At 29.2% G+C, this 13111-nt stretch overlaps 1 protein-coding gene across 2 annotated transcripts in view; it reads left to right on the top strand.

Moving 5' to 3' along the window:
• The first annotated feature begins 3555 nt into the window (after positions 1-3555).
• Positions 3556-13111, top strand: part of Con (leucine rich repeat protein connectin) — a 140742-nt gene continuing 131186 nt past the window's right edge. Inside the window, exon 1 of one of the 2 annotated variants that reach the window (XM_018522112.1) lies at positions 3556-3695. The gene's annotated coding sequence lies outside the window, so the exon portion shown is untranslated. The remainder of the gene's footprint in view (positions 3696-13111) is intronic. The other variant, XM_018522111.1, reaches the window with a different exon arrangement.

Consider the following 13111-nt stretch of genomic DNA (forward strand, 5'->3'; position numbering starts at 1 on the left):
TTTTATTATTTTATTTAATATTATTGATATTATGATATACAATATAATAATTATATATTTCGATTATTTATACTTATAAATGATATAACTTCTGCACTTTTCACTCATTGAACAGAAAAGAAAAAAAACAAATGCGAAAAGCCGACGCATAGAAATTTTTTAGAACGATGCTGATTGGTCTTTACTTTTTCCATTTCATTTTCCATGTCCATGGTACGGCATCCTTAGCATGATTATCCCGGAGAATCTATAGTATTAAGAAAGATAAGAACGATTAAAAGAAAGAAAATTAAAGAACATTATCAACTTTAAGCAGTTCTGGGAAATTTATTCTGATAAATTAATGAAGATTTTACTGAATCACTGTTTTATCCTTTAATCACTGTTTTATCAGTTTATATCAATCATCAAAAATGTAAAAATATTATGATTGTATATTTTTTATGATAAAAAAGTGATTAAGGAAGACACAAAATCTTCATTAATATATCTTTAGACACACCAAAACAGTCAATAATATCTACGCTCTCCAATTAATTATCTCCTCTTATCTAATAAGGGCTCTTTTGATAATTAACAAAAATTTATTCAGAATTGGCGGTCTTTATTAACAATCTCTCGGTACTCATGACAAGGAAAGTTGAAGGAGAAGGGTGCAATTGTAAAATTATAAGTCAGAACTACTACGAAAACCTGTTACGAAATACTACCATAAAAAGATACTACTAAATATACATTCAGGGAAACTCTATTAGCGCTATTTGTGTCATTCTATTCTTATTTTGTGTCTAATAAGCGATGAAGATAAAATGACACAAATAGCGCTAATATAGCGTCTCCTCGAATGCATTATAAAAGTACTATTCTTTGTTGTCTTCCTTTTTAATTGCATCAACATATTTGAATTATCGTTCTTTATTTTTTTCCTTTTTTGATCGATACATTTTTCTAAAGAAAGCACTTTCTAAATTTTAATTATGAGTTAAAAGAAAATGAATAATCAATATTTTAGCAATTTTAATTATTCATAGCTTTTTTATTATGAAATTATTATAGTTTTTTAAAACAAGAAACAATTATGTTCTAGTCAATTTATTTCTAAAAAAAATTTTAATGTATATAGAAAAGTAAAAAATTTATAATGTAGTAATTTTTAAGTGTTCTCTTTCCCTTAATAAAAATCATTAAAATTTATTGTTGGAATTATAATCTTCTCTTTGACATCACATTAATCGTTATAAGATTTTATAATTCCACCACAGCAAATACAATAGAGTATACCATCTAAAACAGTCTCAAGACATTTTATGACACATTTAGCTAATCTTTTTTATCTTTAAAAAATATGAAGGGTGAATAAGTTATATCATTAACGGTGCATGCAAAAGGATACGTTTCTAAAATATTACAAAGAAATTTAATCACTGAGCTGTAAGCTTATCGGACAACAATAATATCTCAGATTGTATTTTGAAAGAAAAATAAAACAAGTTTATTTGTTTCTTTTGTCTGCGTAAAATATTTACTTTCTTTAGCTGATAAAGCGCAAAAACAGATGGCTTTCATGAAAGAAAAGATGATATTATTTACCGATACTTTCCTTGCAGTTACTACATTTAATTGCTCTCTATGGCTTTGATATGTTATACTCTTTTCACTTAAAACGATATACGTTTACTTGAGCTTTAGAATAACAATAGAAGAAAAACAGTTGAAATAAATTAAGAAATAAATAGAAGAGAAACCATTTTTAAATAAAAATATAAGAAACGATTGAAAAAATATTTTTATAGCTTTATCAGCAACATACGAAATATGTAACTGAAGCAAACCTTTCGTTATTTTTAATTTTTTTTAATTTTCTGACATATTCTACAGATAAAAATATGAGACACGTGTTTTGTGAAAAAATTTGAGATTTCTTTTTGTGAAGTTAATGACACTTGTAAGTTGCAGAAATTCATAAAAAACGTCGCTCATACGAACATTCAAATTATTATGTCATTGAAACCATCAGTCGTACAAAAAAAAATGCAAGAGACCAATTTTAAAGATCTCAAATTGTTCTATAGATGGGTTATTTTTAATTTATCATTTCCATATAAATAAATCATTTTCCATTTATTTACAATTTCTATTAATATTTTTCATCATCAACTCATTAATTTAAAAAAATTTTGTAAAAATATATTATATTATGTTAATTATGAAATAACCCTGAAAATTACAAAATGGAACTCGAATGGAATGTATAGTTAAAAAATTCTGTTGTGTGGCGCATACGGTACCGCACCGTCACACAATAGAATTTTTTAATGCCTCATATGTCATTCCTAAATAATATACAATATATAAAAATATCAATATGATTATAAAAATTAGGAATGACGTGTATACATATTTTTATTTCTTGTTTTTTACATCTTTCTACATTATGGGACTGTCTTAAATATTTTAAATGTTTGAAATATTATGCTTGTTTGTCATTTATTTAAATATTCACCAATTAATAAATTATATAATAAATAAACTCCAAAACTTTAAAAATGTCTTGAAATTTTTGAATTAAATAATCAGCATGACTAGAATTTGTCTACATGAGGGTCTGCGTGTTTTATTATAATAAAACTTTAAGATTATTTCCGTATCTTGAAAAATTTCGCAACTATTGCGTAATTATAGATTAAATCATTTTTAGTATATTTCAAAATATTTTGAACTTTTTATGTAAAATAATTAACTTGTTTGTGTTCCAGATATAAATAAAACACCTTGAACACACTCATTTTACTTAGAAAATGTGTTCTTATTTCTTTCTAAAAAATCAATTAAGTATCATTTATCATGTATACATAATAAATTTTAATATAAACGTGATTGTTTTATTAAATGATTTGTTTTATTATATTAAACTGAGATAATTAAAAAGATACTATTAAAGATATAAAGTATCTTATATTTAAAAATAGTTTTAAAAGTTTGAATATTAACAAATTGACAATTAATTTACAAAATTATTGTATTATAGAACATGAATATTATAAATGAAGCATATTTTTTTTTCAAGAATTATTGCTTTTCTTGAAATCATACATTTTCATTAAAGAATATAAAACTTAGTCTGTGTGTAATATATTTTCAAGTTGAAAGATATTAAATTACGTCAACGATAAGATGTTTACGAGAATATTTATGCCATTAGTAAAATGTTTTTTTCTACGGACGGTAAAAGAAATTTTATTTTCTACCAAAGTGTAAACGTACTTATCGACGATTAGTTATTCCAGTTCATATTTAATATAACATTTATCCGCGACATAACTTTCAACGATTTAATGTGTCGGTACATTACCCTTAATAATTCCGCTGGTAATACAGAGATCTAAAAGTTGCTGGTTATTCGTGACCGATAGTGCACTAGCTCCGTCTGGTGTCGAGTGAGGAATGATCGTGACGCCCCTTCTCCCTCCATTCCAACCCCGATGCTCCGTTTCGTCGACGGCGCCGGTGGCAAAGCGCGGGTTACGGTTTAAGTTGCATTTTAGATGCGAACGAACGCGCATCTCTTTTGGACTCACGGTTACGCGGTTAACGTTTCGTGAACATCGGGCGCGCGTTACGAGCTAAGTGCGACACGAGTCAATTGTGAACGATTCTGCGACGCGGATCGTCACTGCGTGACGCGGGATTGACCGGTGAGTTTCAATATTTTTCTCGTCTGTGTGTGAGTTTTAGCACTTGAATTCGGCCGCGTGACTCCCAAGTAATCCAAACTTATTGCGCTGAGAAACCGTACGTGCGTTTCCGTGTATCCGAAGACATTTGCTTCTTTTTATTGCACTCTATGCTAATTAAATTGTAGTAAAATGACTGTGCCTCAAGCTTTTATTAACTTTGTTTTCGTATCAGTGATTGAATTATACCCAGACAATGCAAAGTGTCCCAAATCGGGACATAAGACGTATTTGGTGTCTGAAAGACGTTTTACGTCTTAATTTTAGACTTTGTGTTGTTTAGGTATACAGTTATATGTACAGTTTTTCAATTATACATACGCACACACAATTTCCTAGACCAGTACTTTCTTCAATTCTTAGATTCTTTCTGTTCTTTTCTACCAATATAGTTTAATTTTAATCTTGGGTTCAATTAAAAAGAATAAGTAGAACCGAGGTTGTAGTTTATCTACATTGAAATGGGCATAACTAATTGGAAGCAGAAAAACGTTATGCGCTCTTTCGAATTCAGCCATTTTAAAAAAACATATTTCAAACATAGTTCTATCTATGGTGATGTAGAGTAAAATGACTTTTTGTTTTGCTGACACACTGGCTGTTTTTTGATATGCGATAACTGCTTTCTGACGATTGGTTTTGTTATGCTTGATGCACTCTCGACATATAGGTATCTAGCAATATTTTGCAACAGGAGATACACATATATATATATATATATAAAAGTTCAGAAATTGTCAGTTGTTTAATTTTTTTGCAATTATGAATTTTTATGTGCCACAAATTCGATTTAATGTTATTTGAACGGTTATTTTACTTTTGTTTATCTCAGTTTTTACAATTGTTATTGTAATATTATTACAATATTATTTTATTGATACCTACTTACAATTATTTATTTTTATATGTATCTTTTATAGAGTATTAAAGTAAATAAAGATATTAAATGTATATTGGAATACGGAATAAAATAACGAATAACATTCTATTTTAGTGACGTTATGAAAGTGTTCGTAAAATACAGTTCAATTATATATTTTTGCTAGGAGAGCAAATGGTTTCTTCGGGAAGTCTTATCATTTTCTCTTATAACTTGGAGAATAACTCGTTCACGACATTTTCGTGAAGGAAAGATCGGCTCGACAATGGTCGAGGAATCCGCAATTGAAAAGAAATATATCTTTTATATCGTGGTTGATACGGAACACCTTTGTATATTTGACAGGGAAGAAGCGTAAGTCTTTGAAGGCAGAAAGAAGAAAGGATGTTCTAAAAATGTAAAAAGTACCTACCTACGATTGAAACGAACAAATATTCTGAGCGCTTTCTGTGAATATTTCAGTCCTTTATCACTCTTGTTTTCGACCATCGCTTTTGTTGTATAGTTTTAGAGAGTGACATTTTCCACGAATTATCCGTGAAATTCGTGATATTTTGCATTTGGCACGTTTGTTTCTGAACTTGCGTAGTGGTTGAATATTTCAAGGACTCATCAATTGGAAGCAATAAAAGTGACATGTTACATTCAAAATGTTATTCTCTTTGAAATATTATTATTTTCTATTTTATTAAACTTTTTGTTAAACTTATTGTATTATTATTTGCCTGCCAGGATCACAAGAATCTGAAAATTATAATAACTCTGCTATTAATGCGCTCAATTTCTACCGCAATCTAGCATAAATTTAATTATTCTGTGGAATACTAAATAACCAATACCGAATAATAAGATAAAAGAAAACAATAACATACGTTAGCAATTTTCAAATATGAAACGAGAGATGTGCAATTGTGTTTCTTGGTACTAAAATAGTTAAGAGAAACTATTCTGTGGAATACTAAATAACCAATACCGAATAATAAGATAAAAGAAAACAATAACGTACGTTAGCAATTTTCAAATATGAAACGAGAGATGTGCAATTGTGTTTCTTGATACTAAAGTAGTTAAGAGAAATATTGTTTTCATTTTTAATATTATATAGTTATTTAAATATTTTTCTCTTGCGAGATATTTTTGGTTATTAATACTTTATTTAAAAAGAATAATGCTAATAAAATTAATGTTTGAAAAAACCATTTCTTGCAAAAATATATTTTTCTAATAAAACTCATGAACAATATGCTAATAAAATAATATAATAATATTAAATAACACAACAATCTTGTGTGTTATTTAATAGATTATTTTATACAAATATTAATAGAGCAAATAATAGGAAATATTTCACGAGAAAACCGCAATACGTATACCGTCGGAAATAAACTTCCGCGCGCCCTCAAAATTGAGCATTAAAAATCCACGGGTTATCAAGCGACTGCAGCGGCATTATATCTTTGTCAGATCTCGTCAGCGTGAATTAGTCTCATCCTTTCGGTGCCGCAAGCCGGCCAAGTTTCAACGTGGAAAGATCGTCTTGCCTGAGCTTCTTCCGTTTCTGCCGAGAATTCCGACACTCCCGGAAGGTTGGATGCAGGGTGCGTTCTACTACTCTTTTTCATTTTATTTTCGACTAAAAAATAATGAAAGAGAACCCATGCCGCGCTCCGTAAAGCTTTAACCTTAAATACGTATGACGTGAAAGAAACCGTGATGCTATGATTCTTTGCGTGTCGCGACGCAAATATAATCGCATTCATTGCTATTGAAAGGGCAAAGAATTCGCATATGGCGCAACGATCTGTCGCGGTTTCTTTCCAGGTATATCAGAATGCATACACACCTTCAGCGCAACATTATGTATGGATTATCGGATGGTTCTCACGTATTATTCAAATCACGTATTTGAATAATAATAAGAAGAGGGAAATTTATTCTTGAAGAGCTTCCTCAATGAGGAATGAGGAGGCTCCTCTTTTCTCTGTGCTTTATTTTATTAAATAACATTACAAGTATCATAATGAATTTTCAATGCTATAACATATTATTGAACATAATCTCATTACGGAATCCCACTAAACTAAATTCAAGTCTTCTATGTAAATATATGATGATAGCGATCAGATTTCCATGATAGCCGCTGCATAATGGATATTGATACATTATAGTGTCGGTATAACGAGCAAGCTCAAAATGCTGATACATTTTAAATAATACAAATATTTCTTAACAATATATTCTTAGTTGTTTTGTGAGGTTACTTTTCCTCTAAAAATTGTAATATCTTCATATTTTATATATATATAAAACAAAATGTCTTTCATAATTTAAATGAAAATATATTGTACGTGATTTTTATTATATAATATCATAATTTTATTTTTTATTTTTGCTTTTTATTGTATAAATATTTTTGTAGTAATAATAAACACTATTTGATACTTTTTGTAACAAAAATTCGAGATTTATTATTATTTGTGTGTGTTACCGATTTCGTTTGACGTAAAATTAAACCAATTTTATGTTTTTTAAATATTGATAATAAAAGGGTATTTTGTTATAACAAAATTAAAAAAACTCTTCTTAATTGATACCAAGAGATTAAAATACTATTGGTAACATATATAAATAACAAATCTTGATTTTTTTTTATCAAACATATCAGATAAAATGTTTAATATTATTACAAAAAATTTGCAAGGAAAGAGAAAAGAATGAAAATAAGAATAGAAGTGTAGAGAGCCAATTTAATTTACAAAGATTTCTAAATTATTTTGAAGACACGAATCAGTTCGTCACTGAAAGACGCGAAATCTTACGAACGAAAAATCTTAAAAATTATTCATAGATTTTGTTAATTTGATCAATTTGAATATCCTTTAAATCTCAAAGGGAGTATCGCAGTTAGGCAGCGCGAGTAGAATAGTAATCCGTTTCGAATGTGATCGTCGAACTAATTCCGTCTCTGAATTCCCACTCAATTTCTGATCAGCCTCGCGCTCAAAAGCGCAACGCAACGCAGCGTAGAGGCTGCGTGCAAATTAAACGACTGCATGATTCTCGGCCTCTCGTATATATTAGTTAATACCATTGCGCCGGCATTCGGTGGAAGCACCGCGAATATCGGATGAATCTAAAGCGCTATACTGGGACTCGACGACGATAACAGAGATGTGATATTTGATTGACTGAGCTACTAGAGCTGCAGTTTTGTATAAAAAGTATCCTTACCATTGATTATTATTTTTCTATATTTATTTTTACCTTATTTTCATTGTTTTAATATATCTGTGTTTTATCTTCTCGGAAAATTTTTGGAAACTTAAGAATAATATTTGTATGCACCTTCGATATTTTCAAATTTAATTAAATCTTTTTTTTATTCCATTTTTTAAAATTTTATTAAATCGTCTTAGGAATTGAAAATGTTTAATCTTTGTTTAACGTTTTATCTAAGTTGTAACGCTTTTCACTTTTTCTTATTTGTAATACGGAATTATTGGTTGATAAAAATAATATGTAAAAAGGATAAGAATATAAAAATATAAAAATAAGAATCTATATATTGTTAATCTAATTCAAATACTGTCTTTGAAATTTGAAATTAATAATTCTGACATTTAAAAAGAAAAATCGACTTTATGTTTTTTTAGAGAATCTGTCGCTATAAAATTAACGTCGTAAGTTATATGTGATACCTTGTATAAGGGGAAAAAAGGGGAGATGTTTATCTCGATTGATTATTCCGGTTGGGGATTCTGGCACACGTCGATGTTAGCTTAAATAAGCTTAAAATACATACTTATCATATTTAGATGCTCCACAAGAACGCGTGAGATAATCCTAAACGATGCACGAGAATATATGTCACTAATCAGCGTCATACATAATGCGTGCGATAGAGCTCAGTATATATAATAGTACGTTAGCCATATACGGATACGCTACGTTGCCAATATTATCCCGCCACCCCTTCTGCATACGAGGTCCCCTTTTGTATTCCTCGCACATGCTTTCTCACGGAGCTTGATGTTACTGCAGTCGATATGCATTTTGAAGTTTATCGTGGTCCTTTTTTTCAAATTTATGCGTGCGCGTGTTTTTTTTTATTCGCTATGACAGATGGTTTAATTTTCAACGACATCACTTAAATGTATTTTTTAAAAGCTATAACAATAGCATAGACAGTTTTATATAATAGTAATATATTATATATATAAATAACATAATATATTCTAAATTATAATAATGCGTGTCTCTAAAATGTTATTAATAATTAATACTGAATAGCGCGAATATAAGAATATATTTAAGCAATATTACAAATATGTCAAAGAAAAGTTAATTATAATCTAAAGAATTTAATTAAATCACAATAGTTTTATCTCAAGTTAATAATTATTAAATTAATGGGTATTCTACAGTTTAATATTTGAAAACTTGATATTACACGGATACGTTTAAGAAAATAAAAAATGTTCTGCTTGATATAAAATTGTTCACGTAATACAACGAAATACTATCGTCCTGTTTGAGTTAATAAAAATATTTTACTAAATATTATCATGATACTAAAACGGCATTATGGCACAATGAGTAACATTGATTTATCCTGCCGTATACATTTGCATATGACATATGGAATATTTTCTTTATCCACTTCACATATACATATATGTTCAATTGAAATCGTCGGCTAGTAATCTACTTCAATTAAAATCCATTTATGAATGTTATCATAACATTCTTTGTAGTTTATTTAAAATCAATTGTTTGTCAATCCTATCTCGTTAAATACTTACCTTATTTCATTAAGTAATATCGTGATAACATTAACGATTAAGTAAATCGCGTCAATCGCTATAATACAATAAAAGAAACTTGTTTTTTAAATACAAGAAAGAAATCATCTTCTGTAATTTTTTTATGTTGAACACAATTCTAATCTTCGAAGTGCAATCGCGTCACAATTTCACGAAATTAATAATTATCGTAATGTTTTTTTATTATGCTGTAGCTACGTCTAAGTCACAATCAGTACCATATGAAAGTTTATTCTAAATTAAATATGTATATGTACTATTGATTATCAAAGGAAGAATTTATTGCAAAGATTAAAATTCATAAGAAAATAAAATTATTGAATTTTCTATTTTTTTTTATACAAAAATTATAAATTAATAATTACTGATAATCTATAGATTTCAATTGTTTATTTAAACAAAAGTGTTTTCCAAAGGTGCTTGCTAAATTCGATATCTAAACTAAAAATTCAAAATTGTGAAATTATAATATAATGAATGTTAGAATAATAAAGAATTTTTACAAAAATTTATAGTATATAAATTATTCCGATTACTGAGAAATTCGATAGATATTGAAATTGACAGGTTACTGAGAAATTCAATATTAAAATTGACGCGTACAATATGCGAATGTAATTTCTGTAGTACGTTCGTGGCTCTTAATGGCTTTAATATATCTATATGCGGTATAATAAATCTAATATTTAATCACCGAAATTAATCTTAATGTTATGAGAGGGAAGAATATTGAAAATTCTAATTAAATCTTTATTTAATCTCGAATGCATTCACAGATACGTCACATATAATAGTTAAAGTTTATTAAATTATATTGAGTTATTTTACAACTTTAAAAATTGTTTTAATACTAATATAATAATGTATAGGTATCTAAAATGTTATTATTCTTATTAATAATTGTTTCTAATGAGTAAACATTAGTATCTCTATTATTTCTAGTTAAATTCAGCTAAAATTATATGAAACATATATAATAAAATACAAGAATTAATTATCTTTTTCTTGCTTTTTTCCTTTTTTTAAAATGTGTGCACATGTGCGCAGATGATATAATGAATAAACTCCTGCCTCACTTTCTTCAGAAAAATTCTATATTTGTAAGAACATAACGTCTTTCTAATTTTTTCATAAAAATTAAAATGTAAAATTTTGTTTTTTATTGAATTTCATTTCATTAAATGTTACCGTAATATTTATTTCTGTATTCTGATAGAGGGTTAATCATATAATAGGTGAATTAATCAATATGCAGCAGACATTATTTCGGATGTTGAATCAATAATATATGGCTTTAGTCTGCGTTTTACTGAAGTAGTGAATGTTCATGCTCAAATGAACGCGATATATTTCTTCCATCTACTTCGCTCTTTAATTCAATTATGTCAACTCCAGGCAACATGCTATTTCTTGTATTCACTCTGGATGATTTTCTTGACGTTTTCTGTGACAATGACCCGACGACAATCCATTTCAATCTGCCTGCGAAGCGATAACAGTTTTAACGATCACAGAGAAATGTATGTTATATGTCTCCATCTCTCATGTATCCTACCTCTTGGATACTATTAAGCTTCACGCTCTCGTCACTGGGGCCGTGTTATTGGTCCGTCTCCTATTCCATCCATGTTTGCGTAATTTTAATAATTGAAATTCCAAATGGACGAATATGCTAATCTCCGTTTCTGCCACTGTATTTTATTCACATGAATCTCTCGGAACCAGCCGGACTTGTTTTTCTCCTCATATACCGAGAGATTGTATCCTGGCGCTTTATATCCGCTTCAGCCCCTAGTCTATTACTTTTTTACTGCATATCCGCTGATCTCAAGTCGATCGTAGCGGCTTTTTGCGTTCTGTGTTTCCTCCACATTCGGTACTACCTCTCTCGATGTTTCTCTTGCTGTCTTTAGTCCTTGATATAAATTCTCTCTACATAGAGATAACAGTGTCGAAATAAATTTCATATACGGCAGAAAAATTGTATAAATTTTTTTTTATTTTTATACATTTTAAATATTAATGGACTATTAAACAAGAGGAGTAATCCGGGGTTTAAAACGTGGTCGCTCCACTCTCGGAATATTTGCGGCATGAGTGTGCAGCTTTATTAATGCTGGAGTATCGTTCCCCGTTCCCTAACGAGCTGATGTCTTCCGCGGGCAAGCCCCCGATCACGCTGTGATAGGGGACACAGTAATCAAGCTGAACGAGCGATAGCAGATCAGAAGACATACTTCAACCACGGTGTACATTTTTAATCGTGCATCTCGGTCGACTACGTAATATATCGCTGCTTTAATTCTCAAGAGTAAAATATATTTTATCTCTAAACGGCAAGACAAAAATATATACATTGCAGATTTTAATTTTATTTCTTGAAGTGTATGATTTTATAGATATAAATAATCTATTTAATATTAGCGTTTACACTCATTGTCACCGAATTATTTCATTGTTATTGATTTACATGATTTAATCTTGATATTACGTTATTAAAAGTAAAAGTAAAGTAGTTATTTAAATATCGCTATATTAAATCAGCGATATATATAGGCTACAATATAAAAGCGGACAACAATGTATCTCTATAACAATTTTTTCTCTCATTTTGTTTGTCTCACAATCCTTCCTCGTGAAACGCGCGTCATGAATAATCAGTGACTGATTTTTTTTCATCACCTCGTTTCCTACTTTCGTATTCATTGATTCGTGAACCGCGAAACGAGACGCGCACTTCCGAAAGATATGGTCATTTAATTTCGTGTGCCATGAGTACAATGGCGGATTATTGTTTGATCTATTTCTCAATTTAACGTGAATCTCGTTCTCGATTGCTCTCGATATGGCTCGGATATTGAGCGCTATTTCGTAGGCGATCGCCACCTGATTTCTGCAACGAGACGTGCTTTTCATTTATCATAATGAATAAATATTTGGATCGAAATGCGCCGATCTAAATCCATTACCGGTCGCACGACATGACATGACTCGCGATTTAATATATAAAATCATGTCCTGGTAGTGGACCTGTCATTTCGCATTGTTGACTTCATTCCTACGTAGTTTGTTTAAACTGCGCGGGCAGTGTCAGCGAGATTTGACACGGAGATGGCGAAAATTTGGTTCTCATTTCGCCGAACGTTCGATAAAACCGTCGCGTCGTTCGCGTCAGTGTGAAATTTGCTTATTGTAGAGAGCAGTGTAAAAAAGAGGAGAACAAAAATATTTATTTGTTTATAATATACTTCATTTTTACTTTTGCGTACAAAAAAGTTTTATTTTTTAAGATTTTATTTATTTTAACAAAATATTTTAAATATGATATAAAGATTATTAAGGTTATTATTACTTTATATGTGTGTACGTAAAAGTATATATATATATGGTATATATATATGTATAAATGGATATATACTTTGTGCGTTATTTGAAAATAATATATATTTATCTTTTAAGTTTAAGTAATAATCACACATATAAAAAATGCATTATCAATAATTTTGTATTTGAGTTTTTCTTTTTAACATAGATAAAAATGCAATTTTCTACAATATTTATTGCGCGCGTATGTATTTAACTAACTTTTGTCGTTCTAATGTAAAAGAAAATATAGCCTTTGTCTCTGTGAAATATAGACCATGTACAACATTTTACCTTTTGCATAATATAAA

Source organism: Trachymyrmex cornetzi, unplaced genomic scaffold (assembly GCF_001594075.2).
Source record: "Trachymyrmex cornetzi isolate Tcor2-1 unplaced genomic scaffold, Tcor1.1 scaffold127, whole genome shotgun sequence".
Lineage (NCBI taxonomy): Eukaryota > Metazoa > Arthropoda > Insecta > Hymenoptera > Formicidae > Trachymyrmex > Trachymyrmex cornetzi.